We start from the raw sequence: 19,946 nt of genomic DNA on the forward strand, positions 1-19,946 counted from the left end.
GGTGGGAGCTGTGCTTTCACAACTTAATGTAGATGGTCAAGACCAACCCATTGCTTTCATTAGCAGAAGGCTGACCCCCAGAGAGAAACGTTGGTCAGCCATTGAGAGGGAGGCCTTTGCTGTGGTTTGGGCCCTGAAGAAGCTGAGGCCATACTTGTTTGGTACTCACTTCCCAATTCAGACAGACCATAAGCCCCACTTGTGGCTTAATCAGATGAAGGGTGAAAACCCCAAACTACTCAGGTGGTCCATTTCCCTACAGGGGATGGACTTTACAGTGGAGCACCGCCCAGGGACTGACCATGGTAATGCAGATGGTCTCTCCAGGTACTTCCACTTAGGACATGAAGACTTATCTGGTCATGGTCAAGCTTAATGTCCCTGCGTTTGGGGGGGGGGTTGTGTAGGAGAGTAGGGTCTGCTATCCTAGGGTCACCCTAATTTTTGCTTTTTGCTTCACTGGTTTTCGACTTAATGTGGCTGTGGCCCTGCTAATCAGACCCCCAGCCTGCCGTCTCTCTCTAAATTCACAGACATGTACTATAGGTACATAACCAATTTGGTACTGGACACCTTGTCAGCCCCTATCCAGTGCACACTAGGTGCCAAGGGCATAGGTGCATCCAAGGCCTACCAGGGGCTGCAGCATATCTTTTGCCACCCCTGGCTGGTACTTAAATCGACACAACTGGCTGTTCCCTCAGCTGGGTCAAGGTGGTGTACTCACCCCTTGCTTAGATGTAGTATACCTATGTCTAAACCTATATCTGGACACATCTATACCTATCAGTCACTCATATGGCAGGCCTTTACAGTCCTGGAGGCAGAGTGCATGGTTTCATGTGACATGGTGCTCTAGCATGAGCTGAGCCTGTCTGCAGTGTTGGGACCAATTCCTGAAGGCTGTTCCAGTGATACTGCCATACCATATACTCTTAAGTGCATTAGAATCCTTACGGTTATTGCAACTCTAGTTTGGCTTTATCAAAACATGTCGTGTTTGGTGCATGCCTGTCAAGTATCACGCAACGGACGTGACACTAACGCATTTCAGTGTGGTGTTCCGCATCACCGCACTGAAATGCATTGTCACGCATTTTTAAATGGCACTGTCTCTCTGCTGTACCAGCCGCGCTACCCAGACTGCTCGTGCACCGGTGTTCCGTCGTTTTCCACTCTTCATCTGTATTCCCTCCCCCCTCGCTTTTGCGCATGTGTGTCATCGTACGCATGCCTACTATCAAATCGTTAGTGCGAATGCGTGTTAATGTACGCATGCGTTCAAAGCAATGTTTCATTAATTTTGCTCTCCGCTGCAGTAGTACTTTTCCGATCTTTCCTTCTGGTTTGCGGGTACAGTCGCAATTATGGCACTCGCGGCACTGTCTGCCTGCTCATTAGACCTTCATCTTGTGAGCCCACACTGAATTCAATTAATCATGATTACCGAGGCCAGCTCACGTCATGGAGTCGATGACCGGCAGTTGCGAAGGCCTCCCAGGACAGTCTGTCACCGGAGTGCAGCAGACTCTGAAAACAGCCATGGACTAAGGAAGGAGGTGGGCGGATAACAACCCCTAAGTACCAGCCACCCCAGTTTTGAATTGCACCATGCAGCGCTGAGAAAACTTTAAACCCGTTTCAATTACAGTTGTTCTCGTTTAGGAGCTGTAGTTTCCTGTTTTGACAACACTTGCCTCCGATATTCTTTGTCTGTTTTCGTTCTTACAGTGCGAACCTGCACCAAAGAAGCACTTTAAAGTAGCACCTGTCACGTGGCACGGGACACAATCAGTTTTTAGGGCCCAGGCAGATTGGGTGATTTGGCCAGAAATGAATTACGGAATGTTTTGCAGGTCCACCCTCATGGGTGCATTGTACAGACTGGGTCATGATGCCAAGGCCTTAAGATTCGGAAAGCTTAAGGTGCTTTGATCTGGGCTGATTAGTAGAGTTGTGATGCTGCGCAGCTACAGGTAAGCAAAAAGGTAAATATGTAAATAAGATAGTTTGGGAGGAGAAGGGTTTTTACCAATGTGCTTGTTATCGCGTTACGTCTACAGTCGGTAATTTGCATGCTCTATGAGGCTTCAATCAGCCCGAGTTTCTATTGCATATACCTTGCCACAAATTTGACGTGAGTAAAATATGCATAGATGATAACAGACCCTAGGCTACTCAGGCCGGAAACTACTTATTTGTGAAGCCACAATGACTTCATTGTACTAATTGTTTCCTGCCTACAATGCCTCTGCTTTAATATGAGAGTGCCAGCTCACAGGTATCTGTGTACACATTTAGAGATAATCCTGTGTGTGTATTGTTGTACACGGGATGCCATGTGTGCAGGTGCACATTCACAAGGTACAGAGAAGGTGCAGGTTTTGTGGTAATCTTACATGTGCAGCGATGGCAGGAGCTGGAGTATAAATTCCTCGATAATCTCAGGTGTGTAGACTTCGATGCACACATTTTTGTCTGTGAGCACATATACATTAGAGAATGTATATTCGGTGCATTGCAGGTGAATGAGCACAGATTACAAGTGTAGACAGTGAGCCCACCTCTGCAAGTACCATGTGAGCAGAGTTGAATGACAGTGACTCCTCCACGAGTACACTTTAGTTCTCAACCATATAATACTTTGCCCCCTCACACAGCCAACAGTGAAATGCCACTCTCTGTGTGCCGCCAGTATGCCGACTGTCTTCATGGTGAACATTGGGAGAGCAGACATTTTTTACAGTCATCTCTGCTGAGGCAGGATCGCAAAAGATCTGACTGCCTCCGGTACCGTGCTCAAAGACTGCCAACTTTTCACTGTTTAAAAACAGGCCCTCTTGAATTCCAAAGGAGGAGGGAGGTTGTAATTTATGATATTTAGGTTTCCCTCATCTTCTTTGCTTGATTTTGCTCGCGAGAAAGTGTCACTCATAGTTTTTGAAATGTCATTCATAAATACAGGACATTATGAAAATGTCACACATAGCAATCTGAAACCTTGGCAGCTATGAATGGTGTCATACACATTGGAATACTATCCCCTTGCCAGTCCTGGTAATGGGGATAGCATCCCACCCTTCTAGAGGGTGAAGGCATGTTACTTACTGAAAACGCGGTTAATCCTAACCAGAGCCCCAGCATCACAAAATGGATGCTGCTGCCACAGACACATGTCTGGCCTCCTGCTGCTGACCGAAACTCGGCAGAGGACGCCTGGACAAAGGGTTTCCTGTCACAGGGAGGTGTCACACCACCCCAGACAGGAGATAGTGGATTGTAGCAGGGAGGGTTTAATGAAACTAGACACTGCCTGGGGCGCACAAGTGTCCCTGGGCAGATTCCAGTCAAACCGGTTCTGGGGCCATCCTGCCCCAGTCCTGGCGTGAAACTGGACAAAGGGAAAGGGGTGTAACCACCCCCTTCCTAGGTCAGACCCATAGGAGGGACCTAGCAGGTAATCCAGCCCCTTGATTTGACTTAAAAGTAGGAGCTGTGCCAAGGCACATCAGATTATCCTGACTGAAACTTATGAAACTAAACTCTGGACCCTTCGACATCCCACTCCTCGTGGAAGACTGAAGAATCTCCCTTGTGGTCAAGGAGTGACCACCCTGTGCAAACAGGCACCATCCAGCACCTCAACATTTGCTTTGTTGCAGTTCCCGCCAGAACTCGAGTGACAGAGATCGACAAGACCCAGCGTGCCTGCCTTCTAACAGCCCGATCCACAGTACCTGCAGAGCTGAGACCCGTGGAGGCGACCTGAAGCGTAGGAGCGGCCATCTTGGAGAAACTACGAAGCGCTGACCGTGCAGCATCCGAGGCTCTCTCGAAGCTGTGCATTGGAGTCTGAGAAGCTCCAGCCCCGTGCAGCTTGTGCACCGAAGCTCACCCCTCCACAATCGACGAGTGCTCCGTGGGGCCCTTTTGCATTTTCCTGCTCAACGCATTGGTCCGGTCGCTTGCCTGTTGGCTAGTGGCCCCAGTACTGACGAAACTTTGAATTTACACAGCTAGTCTGGTTGCTCCAGACTGGCACTCGCTCCCCTGAAAAGGAGCACCCGCTCAGACCTTGCTGGTCCGAGTGTTAAGCCATCTTCGAATCATGCGTGGGTTGCCTTTGTCAAGGCTTGTTGACTTCGATCTTGAAGCCGACACCGCCAACAGCAAGAGCCTTTGTGGGACAGCTCGTGATTCACTCTAGGACATCCTCGGTGCCCCAGAGACCACGTGGCAGCGGAGAGAAGCTACACAACATCGACCTGATTACGCCCGACATTGCCTGGTTACTTCCTGGTTCCTTCCTGGTCACTGGCTAGTGACCCAGACTCTGTCCCCTCTGCTTTCAGGTACTCTACAACTTCGATCCACCCTTGGATCGCACCGGACACTTCTCTTCTGGACGCCTGCAGCATCTTCATCTCCAGGCACCCTAGATCTTCGTGACGAAACCCAACACATCTTTGCACCTGTGCACCCGCTTCCTGTGGGTGAGGTAACTCTTGAACGCCGGTGCTCCTGTAGTGGTTTACACCTCTAGTGTCTAAGTCTAAAGTTTTGTCCTTCTAGTCCAGTCGGAAGACTCTTAAAACTGTAACTCGATAACTTTTACGCACCATTGACTTTACATTGGTGCAAGCTGGTGCTTTAGGCACTGCACCCGAATCCCGCGGGCTACTCCCGCCCTAACTGCTGTTAGTGCATCGTAGTCCAAGCGATTCCCAAGGCCCTAGGCCTTACCCCCGATCGATTAGTGATTGTTATACCACTTTATTGATATATGGTTTGAGTGGCCACCGGCCTCATCCAATACGTGCAACTTGTCTATGTTATACTGTGCTTTTATTTAAACGCTTGTGCTTCATTGCTCATAAAGAGTAGTGGGGATTATTCTAAGAATAAATACATATATTTTGATAATATATAACTTGTGTGGTGTCCTTTCATTTGGTATTACAGGATTGTATATGGTAAAACAGCTCGCTTCACTCGCCCTCTGAAGTTTAGCCTTTAAGGCTGCTTAGTACATGCTACCCCTAGGATAGCTTGTCTATAAGGTTGACTTACAACCACCACCATAAGGGATTGTTTGGACTGATATAAGGTGCCCCCAGAACTGGAGACATCATACATCAGGCCAACTTCTCACACTGGCAGAAAGTTAAAGTGGCTCTGAATATCTTGACTCAAGTCTTCAGGATAATTCTCTTGTGAACTGAAATCTAGTGGTGACCAGTGAGTGATTAGCTGACCTGGCCCTTCCTTAGTCATTCATGTTTGTTTTACATATTTATGGAGATTGGCTGAGAAAGGCAGAGTGATGGATGTAATACATAAATCAACACTTTATGACCTCCAATTAGCTTTTCATTACAAGGCTGTTTAGCTCATCTGTGCATGTAAAGTACAATTTGCAAATCAGCCGTGACCTCACCCCCAAAGGAAGATTCTGACCTGAATTACTGTACCACATTCCCATTTTAAGGTTAAAATGAAAAATAATGGTCAAGCTTCCTATCTAAGACCGTGTATTTTTTAAGGCCCGCTGCAACATTCACCACTCAAATTACTTTCATATTACACTATACAAATTCACAACTAATCCTCTATGGATTCTGGAGTAGCGTGCTACTCGCCGAAAAAGCGCTACAATGCCTCGTCAGGGGTAGTGAGCACTATATAAATTCAATTACAAATCAATATTATGCCCATTTTAGATGTTTTGGGCCAGTCAACAAAGGCTTGCAAGAGTATTTCCAAAAGTTCTACTTTACATACTCCAAAATACTTTTGTGAATAAGTCCCTAATGTTGTAGATGACACTGATTGATCAAAGCTGCAAATGACCTCCCACTGGATAGGCACACTACTGCCTGTGAGGGCCACATAACACGTGCATCACTTTTGAAAGAAATCAACCACGATTCACAAAAAGGTTTGCATATATCACCGCATCTGGCTAAAACAGGCATGTCTCTTAAGGATCTCTCAGAAACATTCTGTAATACTTGTGAATGATACAATTATTCTCAATAGTTTGTAAAATATGTGCTTTTTTTGCGCTATCATTTTCTTTAAATAGATCACCAGCATCTGAAGTCATAAGGAGTAGAACAGTGTTAAAGTTAATTCATAAGAAACAGAGCACTAATTTTCAACTCCATATTGTCAGTATGTGAGGGAAAAACACAAGTGCCTACATACAGGAAAAGTGAGAATCTCTGCAAACTACTGCTCCATTGGAAAGAAAGAGGAACAGCCAGGCCAAGAGCAACAAGCATTGGCATATTCAAAAATTCTCACCTTTGGGACCTACTGACTTTGCTACTGCTTTTTTGGAGCTGCTGAACAACATCCACGAAAAACAATACTTTTTGCTAATTTAATTTATTATCCGCAGTAACAAAAAGGTGCGATGACAGCCACTGTTGGCAGTTGCATCACTCTGTAATTGGCACCATTTGTATTTTTATATTGACCGTTCTAAGATGGTGGCACCACAGAAATCAGTAAATAAAAAAAAAAGAAACTGTAAGGGTGGGAAAGCAGTTTTGTGCATGTCGGCACCAATCTGCTGCCGGAACCTCCACTAAATATATATTTACAAAAACAGTGTTGGGGTTTTGGAGGAACAGGTGGAAGGAGTGGGAATGTAGTTCCCTTAAAATGAGCAGTGGAAGGACATGAGTCAGCCAGCCAAGAGGATGGTAAAGAGACTATGCTTTGTGGGAGAACAAACAAAAATGGACAAGGAAAGCCATTTAATAACATGCAACCAAATGAGTGACAATTGAGGCAACCAATAACAGCAATGGGCAGGATGTAAGTGCCTATAAGTTCTTGATAAGCCCACAATAGGTCTTTCCAACCAAACAGCTTGCACTGTCTGGTAGCCACAACCTAAACAAATTGCAGATAGATGAATATGATAAATAATTGGCTTGTTGAAATGCCATGTTTATCTTTTTAGAGCCTTGTGCAAAGGTATAATGCCCAAAAATCCCGAATGTTTTTATAGACAGAAAAATGTGTTTGTGCTCTTGTTTTCACAAAAGGAAGGCACACAGTTTCCAAGGCTATTCCAACAGAAAAATCTGGGCCAGATTTTCAAAAAAGTCACGCAACACAGCACCCAAAGACGCTGCGCTGCGTTGCGTGACAGGGAGGGAGAAGGAGAGCGCCATATCTAAAAAGATATGTCTATCTCTTCCCCTCTCGCTAGTGACGCACCCCGTAGCGCCATAGTGTTAGGGTGTGTACGTGAATCTAGCATAGGTTTTGTACTGGAAGTATACCTTCCAGAACAAATTACTATGCTTAGACTAATTTAAAACCTTGTCCCACCTTGTATGCATGCTGCACAGTGCAGCACACATGAAAAGACAGAAAAGAAAAGAGAAATAAAAATATTTCTACTGCTAACGCCTCGTTTGAAGTGGAGTTAACTTTTGGCTCTAAACCCTGTCTACAATTCTTTGCAGATACGGTTTTGCGTCAAAAGGCATGGGTGTTTGCATACTAATGCCCATGTAGCACCCATGCGCTACTTTTAGGGTACTTTCCAGTGCAAAACAAGGTTTGCGCTGGAAAATAAATTCCCAATAAAACATTTTATGCTTATTACCAGCACTTTTGAGATGCTAACCCAGCGCAAAATGTTTGAAAATCTGTATTTCTAAGTTGCCCTATTTTAGGCTCTTCATGTGCTAATTGTACTGTTTTTTAATATACATAAGATGCATTTTCTCTGAGGAAGAACTCGCTGCTCACCAACTTTGAAACATGTTCTCTATGTGGATGATATCGTTTGGGCCTCGAGACAGCCCAGTCATAGGTCACATCAAGACTGTGGTCCCTCTCCCTCCCCTAGCCAGCACTCCAACCTCAGCTTTTTGACAACTTATTTTTCTCTTGAAACTGAAACGTCTCTCAAACTTCATTATCACTGACTTTTACATTCTATTTAAATCCTCACATTTATTTTTAAATTCAGATTTAAAATTCTATTTTAATCATTTCTTCTTCGTAATTGCTATCTGTTCCTATACCCCATGGTATTCTAATGTTCTTCTAGATGGCTCCATTTGCTCTCTTTTAGTCTGATGGCTTATGGATGAGCCAGTTTTGATCTTTTAAGGTTAGCTATAAAAGCTTCTCCCCACAGGATGATGGTGAGATAATAAGAAATGGTCTTCATACCAGAAACTATAATTTATCGCACAAAGGCAGTGCATGCCTACAGCCAGCAAAAGTACAACCTGCTTGTCAACAATCCAGTAGGTGGTCCTTATACCTAATCTGCACATCTGGTCATGGTGAGAAGCAGTGTGAATTTAGAATTACCGACTACTACTGTTGACAATGTCAAATGTACTGCTGCCCAACTCAAAAACCAGCAAGCACAAGACCTCGTCTGTTGATACGTGACACCACCACTGTCCAGCTACATTGAAACGACACAAGCATGGACCAGTCATCTCTAATGCAGTCATGGGCTACACACACATCTGTCTTCTGTTTAGTCATGGCTCGTGCCCTTGCTCTGACTTAACAAACCAGGGAGTCACCTGCCATCACAGAGAAGATCCTGTAGCATGCAGCCTCCTAGTACTGGGGCGGCCACACGGAAGCCAGGACATCCGGGACAGCCAAGGGCAGATTAGAACTACTCCTGACTGGGCTCTCCCCTTGTAGGCAGGCCTGATCCCCCTGTACTGCTGCTAAAACAGTAGCCATCTTCATGGCATGCTGAAGCTCAATAATGCACCTAGTAAACTATGATAGACCGTGAATTGATTGAACTGTCCCAGGGCATACTGAGGTCACCTTTGAAACATTGCTTATACCACAGTCACCAGGACAGACTGAACAACCCTGTCTATCCCTAGAGAGCACATCATTCAGGGTAACTAAACCTTTTACATACATATATTTATTTATCTATTGATGGAGAAAGTGGCACTTGCCTTGCGAGGGGTTTTATGACTCCCTGGTCTCTTCCATTGGAAAGCAGTGTTTAGCCCTCAACCAAATCTTCGGTAAGACTGGCGTGCTGCAGTATTTAAAAAAAAATGTGCGCCTCCCTAGTACAAGCTTCGCTCGAGAGTGCTAACACTTTTGTTAACCACTGGAGAAGAAGAACCCAGCATCGCCTCACAATAAGCGTGGTACAGGGGTCGGATCTGTGTAGCTAAACACCATTTTGGGGAATCCAAGTAGCCAAGCATTAGGCTTTCACTGGTTTCCAGTTTCAGGTTGTGTGATTGCCATTATTGTGATATTCCAGGATCTTTCTGACAAGAGCACCATTCCTTGGGTGGGGGTTTCCTTGGCCCTTCGTAATTGGTTGGGCTGATCTTTCCGCCGCTCGACTAGGGCATGAAATATTAGGAGCCTGTCCAGAAGACTCTGGGACCTTCTGAGTGGACATTGCTAATAAGGGAAGTAATTGCAGGTTTGCAGCCCTTCAGTGCTGAGGTTCTCACAGCTTACCATTACTGTGATAGAGGAGGTCTGCGGGGGACAGGCTCATTCTCAGCCTGCCCAAGGCACCTGTCAGTGCACTTCCTCTCCAGTTAGAGAATCAAATACCCAATATGCCTCTCACACACCGCCTGGGGCCGTTGGTTTGAAGTTCAAGCAGCTTGACTGCATAGAAGTTGAATGATTATTCACACCCTTATTTCGACTGCGGGCGGAGAAAAACAGGGGTGACGACTTCTATGAAGGGAAAAGGTCACCCAGAAGGTTAGATGTTTTAGTTTTCTGAGACTCATCCCACACAGGAGTTCTCTATTGGAACCTATTTTCTCTGGGTATTGAAAGCTAACATTACAGCCAGAAACTGATGTATCCTGGACGGATTCTTTGTTTGCAGACAATTTGGCTGGTCTCTGCAGCCTAAGGACTTTGGGGCAGATTTACAAGCCTCTTGCGCCGCCGGTGCGTCACATTGCGTGAGGCACCGGCAGCACAACCTGTGATATTTACAAACACAGGTAAAGGCACCCTGCGTGATTTTACCTGGGCTTGTAAATATCGCCCCTTTTCACACAAACAGGCGTGTTAGGGGCGTGACATGAGTGTTGGGTGGGAACACCCATGTCCACTGATGCATTTCCAAATTTACAAGGAATCGCAAATCTGGAAATGCGTCACAGTGCTACGCCGCCCTAGGGGTGGGATAGTGGAGTGCAATGAGGAGAAATGTTTTAATTTCTCCTCGTTTATTTCCTCTTTCAATGTGTGCTGTATTCTACAGCACACATTGGAAGAGGAAATCACCTCAAATTATTGTTTTTGTGCAGGGAGGTGACCCTTCCTGCACAAAAACAATCTCCCCGCGACGCAGGCATCCTTGCACCATGGTGCAAGGGTGCTTGCACTGCTGCATGGCAGCAGGTGGTGCGCCAGTGCAGGAGGGAAGCACAGAGATGCAACATATTGTTGTAAATATGTGGCATCCCTGTGCTTCGAAATTAAAGCAGCGCGGCAAAATGACTTGCAGCACTGCACTCCGTAAGTTTCTTGTACATCTGCCCCTCTGGGTCTTTTTTAGAGTTTGGGCGGATGGTAAAAGGATACTCCATCAAAACATGATGGCTATCACATCCTCTGCATTACACTGCACTATTAATACAGAGGATGGGAGATGCACCACGTTTGTGAAGAAGTATCCCAGCCATCAAACTCTGAATTAGTCCCTTTTTCCACCCTCCAGGAGCATGGATTCAGTTTTCCTTTTGTCAACCTCACCCCCAGATCCCTATTCACCATTACCCAACTTGGTTGTGTAGTCCAACTTATTTTACTACCACCGATTTGTTCATTATTTCTATCTGTCACATGGAGTACCTGTCTGTCAGTCCTTTGAGAGCCAATTTCCTACATGTTTAAGTTCTTTTGGTAAGGGGTACAGTTTTAAATATGTGTTTCACCGTTCTAGGGGCTCGATTCACAGAATTAACTTAAGACAAAATCCTAAACTTACTACTTTTGGTATTCACAGAATGCACTTACTACTTTTGGTATTCACAGAATGCACTTACTACTTTTGGTATTCACAGAATGGATTTACGACTACTAACTTTATGTCTGCACTCGGGCCGGCTCAGAGGTGGGGATTTAGCCATGGCTGGAATCTCCACCTCTGGGCCGGAAGCTCAGCCTCCGGGCCGGAAGCTCTGCCTCTGGGCCGGAAGTTCCGCCTCCAGGCTGGAATTTCCGGCCCGAGTGGGGACGTAAAGTTAGTAGTCGTAAATCCATTCTGTGAATACCAAAAGTAGTAAGTTTAGGATTTTGTCTTAAGTTAGTTCTGTGAATCGGGCCCCATGTGTTTAGACTGAAATATCAGTGATGCTTCTGTTGCAAATAGTGAGTACATATAGCAAACTTTGGCACCATCTGTATCGGGCCATTTCATAGAGTAGTCTGGAACTAGGAGCTTTTCTTTAAAAAATATTGTATTTTATTTTATTTGTAACAACACAAAATGAACACTCACCACCATAACTAGTACCATCAACACATTGTACATTCAAAGATTGAGACATTTCTGGATGAAGTGTCCTCCCGCCCTCTGAAAAAATGACATACCTCTCTGGGAATTACGACCATATGGGTCCAACTGACCATCTTGTAAAGGATGGATTTATCCCTGTTTATTTCGTAGCCGGCGTAGGGTTCAATGTTACAAAACACTGATAAAACCACTGGCAAAGAGATCACAGGCTCCACAGGATTTGACAATATATTGTCAAATAGTGAGACACCTTTTCTGGTTTCCCCTGTCACATCTGGGAAACCTGCTATGTCTCAGCCAGTTCGCCAACTGCTCTAGACACGACATGAACAGCAGCGGTGACATCGGGCAGCCCTGCCTTGTTCCTCTCACCTGGCTAAACTCGCTGGAAAACACACCATTCAGCTTCACCTTCGCTGCTGGGTGGCCATAGAGCAATTACACCTAGCTGCAGTATCTCGGGCCGAAGCCACGATGTGCTAGTTCCTGGAACAGGTATTGCCAACGAATGGACATTTAATGCAAGCAACTCAGGCTCCTGAGTATCATGGAGGTGGTCTAGCCAGTTGTGGAGGCACCTCAGGTTCTGTCAGGTAGTCCTCCCTGGTATAATACTTGTTTTCTCCCTTACACCAGGGTCAGAAGGACCATCACGAGGCGGCGCACCAGTGTTTTAGAGAGATTTTTAACCTCTGTGTTTAGGAGGGACATTAGTCTATAAGATGCACATTGGGTGGGTGGCTTCCCTTGTTTGGGTATTACTATTAATTGTGGCCCGACATAAGTCTGGAGGAAGTTCACCAGATTGTAGTGCATCTTCAGGCATATGAAGCATATGGGATCCTAGTACTGATAGTGTGCTTTTATAAAGCTGTACTGGTATGCCATTGGGCCTGGAGCTTTCCCAGATTGCTTTGGCACACCACCTCTGTTAGTTCCTCCACCGTGAGGTCTTGTTCTAAGCTGCAATCGGTATTATCCCCGTGCACTCTTATTTATCTTCAGTTAATCAAATGGTTAAGTCTGTAGGATGTGGCGCTTCATTTGTCACACGTCGTCTAACCGTGCCTTTAAATATACAAACGTGATGTGGGGAGGATCACCTACCTGAGAGAGCACCAAACAGAAGTGAAATTTGTAGGGGTGTAGCATATGTACAAGTAGTTAACACCCGCATATATAGAGGATTTACTAATCATGTTCAAATGCAATGTAGGGCTGAGAACTAATGTACTTGGTATTAGAATTTCATGGAGAGCTAATATTAAGAGTTTGAAAATCAATAATGCCGTTTTAACATAGAGATGTCGTTAGATGTGAAGTCTTTCATTAATAAGAGATGTGTTTTAATAGATCATCATTGTGACTCTATGTCTGCTTTATTAAAATTCATAGTTGTACCTTTTAAGCGTGATAAAATTGCTTGAGATAGAAAATGTATTTTGCTTTAAAGATGGAGGCTTAAAGAACGAAAGATATTGTTTATGCTAGGATGTTGGGCACATAAACGTGCAGAGGCCCAGTTATGAAAATCGTGTAGGCCTGATCGAAAATGCCTTGCTTAGCATTAAATCGTAGAAATGTTTTTGGAAAAGGCTGCCTTTAGCTAAAGTCAATTGCAACAGTAAGAAATTGTGAGCCGATTCGCATGTATTCCTTTGCAGGTGCAGGACCAAGTAGATAGTGGAGTAGAAGGGCCCATTGTGTATGAGCGTTAGGATACTAGGCCCAGACATGGAGGAGTAGCCGAGTCATTTAAGAAAGCAACTTGAAGCGAAGGAGAGCCTGGGACCCAAGGACGTTTTAACGGACAAGGATGGAAAGGTGCCATAATGGAAAAATCTGAAAACCAACACCTTCGAGAGAGGCGTACCTGAAGGCGTGTCGTCCGCATTGTGGGTTTTTGTATTAGGGACAGCACCCCGAGGGAGGAGGTAGAGTAGATGAGCCGAGGAGCGAGAGGGAGCGGTTGACCAGGCAGAGAGCTTAGCTATGGCTGAGAAGTCTTTAGACTAAGTCAAAAGAAAGTGAGTGAACTTCTTTGGAAGTCGCCACTGCTGACACCTTTATTAGATTGTGCTATTGTTGAGTAGGGATGTCACTTAGTATAGTGTAGGGACAGATTAACCTGAATTTATACCTTTTATCAATGCATACTAAAACTCAGGTTATAGCAATTCTTGTGAGCCTGATGATTCTTGAATTGATTCTTGTAGTATTCCTGAGCCGTCTGAGACTCTTCCGTAGGATTATGTTTGTATTAGTGCCTGTTTATCTTCTAAACCTTTTGCTGAGGTGTTTATACCTTCAGTTGTTTTTGGCTTTGTAATAAATCTTCAAACTTTGTCCTTGGTCGGTGGTTCTTTGGGGAAAACAGTGGGAATCGTTGAAATTAATTGACTATTGGTAGATAGATTGCCTAATTCATTCTATGACAGGTAAAAAGGTCCAGTCGACCTGAGACGGGATTCTAGAGAATGAGATGCAGACTCTAGAAGGAAAATCCCGCCCTTACAGTTGGTAGCAGAGTAGGATGGTTTATCTTCTGGAGTGAGGGTAATCTAGAGTAGTTTGAGATTTCCCCCTAGGCCCATAGAGATCCAATGACGAGCATTCAGAGAGTCGCGGACAGAGGATGGCGTTCCTTGGAAACTGACGGAGAGTGACGGTGCGGCAGAAAGCAGCAGGTCGTAAGAGAGTGAGTATGAAAAGGGTCATGCGTTGTTAGAATGCGGTGTTACGTTGTATTGTTGTGTTGTATTGTTTTGCGGAGTTGAGTGCCTGTAGTGTGAAAGGGGACAGGTTGTGAGCGCGCGCAACCGGTGAAAATCTTAGACTCAAGGGGAGTTTAAGTGGTTCGGGTGTATCGAACACCCATAGTTATTGTCGACCATTGTTAATGGGGTCATGAGGTACCATTGATCGCCCGCAGGACCGAGATAGGGGGAACGAATGTGTGAGTGCGTGGGTAACGGACGCCGGTCGGAAGTTGCCGTGTGTTTGTAACCTATCAGTTAAGGCGATTGTCCGGTCGTTTCGTGGACAGACATTGGCCAGTTCAGGTGACAATTACAGTCAGACTGTGGACGTATTGTCAAGGAGGTGGTTGCTTGGTCGGAAGTGATAATTTCCAGTGTATGAGTGAGACGCATGCGTGACCGGGAGACAAGCTGAGAGAGGAGGGGAACTGCTGCGAAACGGAGGCGAGTGACGTCAGAAGGAGCCGCGCTGGGATAGGGCGGTTAGTGTGGAGCCGCGCTGGAATAGGGCGGTTAGTGTGGAGCCGCGCTGGGATTGGTGGATTGTCATCGAGAAGTAAAAGAGAGCTGTAAACAAAGAAACGTTGTGGCTTTCATCATGAGATGGTTAAAAGGGTTGCGGAATTGTTTATAAAGGTGAAAAGAAGTTAGAACCTCGGGGTGGGGAAGAGGCTCCACCCGAGGATACTCCAGCCCATTATATGGCTACGAATGTTGGGTTGCATACCATATTGTGGCTTGAGAATTGGTGTAAAATGACTGAGGGAAACGAGGAATTGACTTTTCCTAGATACGGAACATTTAGATTGGAGGTGCTGTATCAGTTAAAAGCGACTATGGCTTCTTTGCGGCCTTTGCCCAGACCAACATAGTTTGAAGCACTAAATGCATGGATCAGGGCAGCCTATGAAAAGAACAGAGATAGGAGACAAGAAAGAGTGAAAAGATCAGTTAGGGCGGTTCAAGATGCGAGATGGGATGCACTAGCCAAAAGGTGGAGAGTGCAGACCATCGAAGGGGACAGGTTGTACCCGTTGTTGGTCAATACAGGGGATGCGCAGAGAAGGGGTACTGAGGATGAGGACAGTGAGACAGACGACAGCCTGATAGAGAGACTGTTGTCGGAGAGACCACCTCCATATAATCCCGAGATGGAGGAAAAGCCAGCATCAACAATGGGCAGGGAAGCCTCTGTCGTGGACGGTGGCGTCCCAATGGAGAGCGGCTTGGGCCCCTTAGGGGACAGGTCCGGCTCGGTGGAGGGAGAAAGGGCACCTCAACTTTCTCCAAGGACGAGAGTAGTGGGAAGATTTACGGTGCAAAATGTACAAAACGAAGAGGGTGTCGATTCTCAGAGACTGCCAGACGCTCTTACGGTGCCAGTTACCATAGATCCCATAGTATCAGTGTACAATCCAGAACAGATACAAAGAGAGGGTCCGCCACAAAGAGAGGGAGAGAGAAGTGACAGTGAAGGAAGGAGTAATGTGGCGGATGGATCAAGCCAATTGCCAAGGTCTGTAGAAAGGAGCACCCCTTTGGCAGCATCGGCTGACTCATCTGGAGAGCAGGGGGGTTTGAGAGGACCGATGGACTTGAGAGGACCACGGCCAAGGTCACTTAGGGAATTAAGGCCTGATTTGAGAACTTGGGACACGATTGCGGATTTCCAGAGCAACAGGTCGAGGGATGATTTTGACCATGGAAACCAGGAAAATAGGGGGGAGTCTCACTGCACGTCTAGCGTAAGCATGCAGGAATGGGATCGCGGGAGTGTGGAAAGTAGGGGGGCGTCCCACCACGCGCCTAGCGATAATAGACGGGAGTGAGACCGCGAAAGTTGGGAAAACCGAAGGGTTCCCCATAACACACCTGAAGAAGACAGACGAGTGAGTCAGGACTGTGGCGGGAGGGACTCTAATGGAACTTCTAGCCAAGGTACATTGAGGGCGGCGATAAAGGCAAGAAGGATTGATGTGATGAGACTTAAATCAGAAGTGGAGGAAATAGTGGAAGGCACATTGCCACTAGAGAGAATCGAACTCTATGAACCAGATGAACTGTTGTTTGTGGCGAAAGATGTTACACGAAGGGCTAGGACAGCTCTTGAGAAATTGTCTGAATTAGCAAATAAGTATGCTGTGGATTTGACAAGGACGAAAGCATTACAGGGTGGCCATAGATTGCAGTACTCGGACCAAGATCTAGAAGAGAAGAGGGTGATCGGATTAAAAACCCACATCAAGGAATTGATTGTGGGACTCCGAACCTGGATCCAATTGGATAAATGGGAGGAAAGGTGGTCAAAGAAAAAGAGTGTTTGGCGAAGCGCCATTGAGACTTCTCCGGGAGGGGGGTCGATGCATATGGAGGTGTACCCCTTGCGGGAGGTGGCTCACGGGGGATATGTACATGTACCCTGGAGTAGGGGAGATTTGGCTGCCTTTACGAACTCGTTTCCAAAGTTGCGCGAGAGTCCAGTGGAATGGTACAAACAGGTAGAGAGGTTTGTTAAGATCTCAAAGGTACTGTGGATTGATCTAAACACACTGTTTGACATTGTGGTTCCAGGAGACCTGTGGATAGCATGTAAGGTTAGTGTTGAATGGCCCACAGTGGAGCCAGACTGAGATGCTGCCACGAATGGACCCTCACCCAGGGTGATGGTAAAGTATGAGCAGGCGATCACGTGATTGAAGACTAAAGTACCACCACAGGACATTGACTGGGTGAAGATAGATCGGACAAGGCAGGAACCGAAGGAGACAGTTCACGAGTATTATGTGCGATTATTTCAGATTTTTAAACAGTACAGTGGATTGGATGTGATGGATCCAAAGGACATGGGACAGTTTGTGTCTAAGTTTGTTCTGGGACTGAGACCTGATATCTGTCTCATGATACAACAACATTTGCTTTGTTGGCAGAACAAGCCTCTGGACGAGATCCTGAGGTACGCGAGGTATTGCAGTGATGAGATAGACTCTAAGAGAAAGAAGCTTAAGGATAAACTGATGTTAGTCCAGGTGCAATCGGGAGGACAAGGTCAGTCAGGAAGTGGAACGTTAGGGAGAAAATCGGGGGGCCAAAAAAGGGACAACGAGGACGGCCCAAGACCCAGGATAGATCTGGCGACTCTGAAAAAGACGACCAAGTGTCACCAGTGTCATGAGGTCGGACATTGGAGACGCGAGTGTCCCCATAACCCAGAAAATCAAGTTCAGGAAGAGGAGGAGGAAGTACAAGCCCCTCCAGTACAGAAAGTAACAGTAACTCAGTTTAAGACGTCCAAAGGGGGGACTTCAGCCCCTAGGGCTACGGTTCCCCAGCCACCGAAGATTTCGACAGGGAACAAGGTTTACAAGCAGATGCCTTTGATAGTAGAAGGGGACGAGTACTATTACTTTGATCCAGTGACAGGACGGTACCTGAGTGGGGAGGAGGACTGCACCCTCGGGGCAGTTCTGGAGGTAGACCAGAGGGTACCATTCGTAGAGGCTGATGTAGATGGACATCCCACCACCTTTTTGGTTGATACTGGTGCTACCCGTTCTACTGTACGGTCTGCGGTAGTCCCCAATTTACCCCTTTCAGGACAGACTATCCAAGTTGTAGGCGTTGCAAACAAAAGAATGACGAACCCACTGACTGAGCCGGTTCCAGTGAAGATCGGAAGTTTCAGGGACAAACATCAATTTGTGGTGTGTGATTCCAGTCCTGTGTGTCTGTTGGGAAGGGATCTCCTGTGTAAACTCAATTGTACCATCTACTGTACCCCCAAGGGAGTGGAGTTGCAGACAAATGATGATGATGCTGCCTTTAAGGTTGCAAATACGCGTGTGTGCATAGAATTGTATCCTGCTTTATCGGTGGAAGAACTCCCTTGGGATTTGAGGGATTCGGTCTCACAGGAAGTGTGGGACTTTACAGTAGAGGAGATTGGTTCGATTAAAGGAGTAGAGCCAGTTAAGATTCAAGTAAGGCCGAATGCTGAGTTCCCAAGAACACCCCAATACAAGTTGACTCCGGAAACTATTGCAGGAATAAAACCCGTGATTGAATCCATGATTAGACAGGGAATTCTGAAGGAAGTCATGGGCAGTCCATGCAACTCCCCGATCATGGGCTTGCAGAGGCCTAGCGGGAAGTTCAGGATTGTGCAGGATTTACGAAAGGTGAACAACATAGTTGTTCCATGCTGTCCAGTGGTACCGAATCCATCAGTGATACTGTTTCAGATACCGTCCCAAGCTGAGTGGTTTACTGTAATTGATCTGTGTCAGGCTTTCTTCTCGATTCCCTTGCATGAGGAGAGCCAATTTCTTTTTGCGTTCAAAATGGAGGATCGTGTTCTAACGTGGTGTCGTATCCCTCAAGGGTACACGGAGAGCCCATCGATCTTTAATCAGTTGCTGAAAAAGAATCTAGAGAGTCTGGTACTGCCGCAGAACTCCGTTCTCGTACAGTACATAGATGACCTCCTTGTTGCATCAGAGACAGAAGACGCTTGTAGAATTGATACCATTGCCTTGTTGAACCATTTGGCAGAGAATGGGCACAAGGTATCCCCCAGCAAGTTACAGTACTGTTTGTCTGAAGTACAGTATCTGGGTCACAGGATAGAGAAGGGAAAGAGGAAAGTGTCGCCTGACAGGATTGAGGCGATCATGAAAATGATGGTGCCTTCGACCCAGAGAGAGGTTAGGATGTTCCTGGGTATGGTTGGTTACTGTCGCCAGTGGATTGCCAATTTTTCCCTGAAGGCGAAACCATTGCAGAAACTGACGCACAAGGATGTGAGTGATCTGGTACCATGGGACAAAGCCTGTATGATGGCTTTCCTTGGGCTGCGAGAGGACTTGTGTCGCGCTCCGGCTCTGGGAATGCCCGATTACACCAAATCATTTTCACTGTTCTGTTGTGAGCGGGAGGGGTGTGCTTTGGCAGTCTTAGCACAAGATCATGGAGGAGTCCGTAGACCAGTTGCTTACTTCTCGGCTACCTTAGACCCAGTAGCCGCAGCGTTGCCCGGATGTCTCAAATCCGTTGCCGCAACAGGTGTCAGCATTGAAAGGTGTGAAAGCATTGTGATGAGTCATTCACTGACTGTATATGTTCCCCACTCAGTGGAATTGTTGATGACCAGGACCAAGACGCAGCACTTGACAAATAATAGGCTCACACGCTACGAGCAGGTTATACTTGCTGCGGAGAATGTGACCCTTAGGAGGTGCTCGGTCTTGAATCCTGCTACTTTGATGCCATTGCCAAATGCCTTAGACGATGATTGTGAAGACCATGATTGCCTTGATGTGACTGAACTGTGCACCAAACCCAGACCGGATATTGTTGATGAGCCACTGATAGACCCTGATGAAATTTACTTTGTCGATGGCTCATCTGTAAGGGACAAAACTGGTCAGTTGAGAGCAGCTTTTGCTGTTTGTACTATTTCTGGAATAATCAAAGCGGCCTGCCTGGAAGGAGTACACTCTGCTCAGGTGGCTGAGATAATTGCGTTGACGCGTGCCTGTTTGGCAGCCAACAAGATTCGAATCACCATATATACTGATAGCCAATATGGGTTCGGTGTGGTTCATGACTTCAGTCAGTTGTGGTCTCAAAGGGGTTACATGACTTCATCGAGTTCCCCTATCAGCAAT

At 46.2% G+C, this 19,946-nt stretch overlaps 1 protein-coding gene across 1 annotated transcript in view; it reads left to right on the forward strand.

The window, feature by feature from the left end:
* Nucleotides 1-19,946, forward strand: part of LOC144802665 (cytosolic carboxypeptidase 6-like) — a 689,851-nt gene that overhangs the window by 339,475 nt on the left and 330,430 nt on the right. The window lies entirely within an intron of this gene.

Source organism: Lissotriton helveticus, chromosome 1_2 (genome assembly GCF_964261635.1).
Source record: "Lissotriton helveticus chromosome 1_2, aLisHel1.1, whole genome shotgun sequence".
In the NCBI taxonomy this organism is placed as follows: Eukaryota; Metazoa; Chordata; class Amphibia; order Caudata; family Salamandridae; genus Lissotriton; species Lissotriton helveticus.